The sequence below is a fragment of the Zea mays genome, chromosome 4, assembly GCF_902167145.1.
Source record: "Zea mays cultivar B73 chromosome 4, Zm-B73-REFERENCE-NAM-5.0, whole genome shotgun sequence".
NCBI lineage: Eukaryota > Viridiplantae > Streptophyta > Magnoliopsida > Poales > Poaceae > Zea > Zea mays.
In genome coordinates this window covers 237,266,131-237,268,155 of record NC_050099.1, presented here as the reverse complement: position 1 = coordinate 237,268,155, position 2,025 = coordinate 237,266,131, and positions in this window count along the sequence as shown.

The following is a 2,025-nucleotide window of genomic DNA, read 5'->3' as shown; positions in this document are numbered from 1 at the left end:
TTCTAAGTATTTTGGTGATTGAGTGTCAACACAAGTGTTTAAATGTGAATCAACGCCCATGGATGAACAAAGTGCAAATCTTCAACAAAGGTATGTTTCTAAGTCTTAGTACATTGGTTTTGTGTACTAATATATTTGTCTAAGTGTTAGAAACAGAAAGAAGAAGAGAAGAGAGACTTGGCTGTGTGCAGCCAAGGGGCTGTTTTGGTCTGGGGCACCGGACTGTCCGGTGGTGCACCGGACAGTGTCCGGTGGTGCACCGGACAGTGTCCACCAGGCTGCCTCGGCCGAAGAGGCCACTCTCGGGTTTTTCTCCGGCGACTTCGGCTAAAATTCACCGGACTGTCCGGTGTGCACCGGACTGTCCGGTGAGCCAACGGTCGGCCGGGCCAACGGTCGGCCGCGCGATCGGCGCGCGACACGTGGCCGAGCCAACGGTCGGAAAGATACACCGGACTGTCCGGTGTGCACCGGACATGTCCGGTGCGCCAACTGTGCGCAGATCTGACTCAGAAAGCAACGGTCGGATGCGCTGTTTAAGGAAACAAATCAGGCACCGGACAGTGTCCGGTGTGCACCGGACTGTCCGGTGCGCCACGAGACAGAAGGCAAAGATGGCCTTCCAGATTTGTTCCCAACGGCTCCTAGCTGCCTTGGGGCTATAAAAGGGACCCCTAGGCGCATGGAGGAGTACACCAAGCATTCCTACAACTCTTCTAAGCACCAAGACATCAATCTCACGCATTCGTTTCATTGTGATAGCATATAGAGCTCTTGTGGAGTTGTGAACTCTTTGTGTTGCGTTGCGAGCTCTTGTTGCGACTTGTGTGCGTGTTGTTGCTCTGATTTTCGAGTCTTGTGTGCGTTGCTCATTCCCACCTTACTCCGTATTTCTTTGTGAACTCAATTGTAAGGGCGAGAGACTCCAAGTTGTGGAGATTCCTCGCAAACGGGAAAAGATCAAAGGAAAGAAAAACACCGTGGTATTCAAGTTGATCATTGGATCACTTGAGAGGAGTTGAGTGCAACTCTCGTCCGTTGGGACGCCACAACGTGGAGTAGGCAAGTGTTGTACTTGGCCGAACCACGGGATAACCACCGTGTCAACCCTGTGATTGCTTTCTTGTGGTTATCGTGTTTTGAGTTCTCTCTAGCCACTTGGCCATACTTGTGCTAACCCTTAACAAGTTTTTGTGGCTTAAGTTTTGAACTTTTACAGGATCACCTATTCACCCCCCCCCCCTCTAGGTGCTCTCAATTGGTATCGGAGCCGTTCTCTTCAAGAAAGGGACTAACCGCCCGAAGAGATGGATCCTAAGGGGAAGGGAATTGTGATCAACGACAAGGAGAAGGAGTCCTTCGTCAACGAGCCAAGGGATGACAAGTCCAATGACTCGGGCTCGGGCCACAAGCGAAGAGATGGGAAGAAGAAGAAGACAAGACGCATCAAGGAGATCGTCTACTACGACAGCGATGAGTCCTCTTCTTCCCAAAAGGACGACGACCACGACAAACAAAGGAAACCGGTTAATTCTAACTTTTCTTTTGACTACTCTCGTATTCCGCAAAGTTCAAATTCACATTTGCTTTCTATTCCACTCGGCAAGCCCCCACACTTTGATGGGGAGGACTACGGATTTTGGAGCCACAAAATGCGTAGTCACCTATTCTCTCTCCATCCTAGCATATGGGAGATTGTAGATAGTGGAATGCACTTTAATAGTTCGGATAGTCCTATATTCATTAATGAGCAAATCCATAAGAATGCACAAGCTACTACTGTTCTTCTAGCCTCATTGTGCAGGGATGAATATAATAAAGTGAGTGGCTTGGATAACGCCAAGCAAATCTGGGATACCCTCAAGATCTCTCATGAGGGAAATGACGCTACCTTGCTCACCAAAATGGAGTTGGTGGAGGGCGAGCTTGGACGGTTCGCGATGATAAGGGGCGAGGAGCCAACTCAGACATACAACCGGCTCAAGACCCTTATCAACAAAATAAGGAGCTACGGAAGCACGCGAT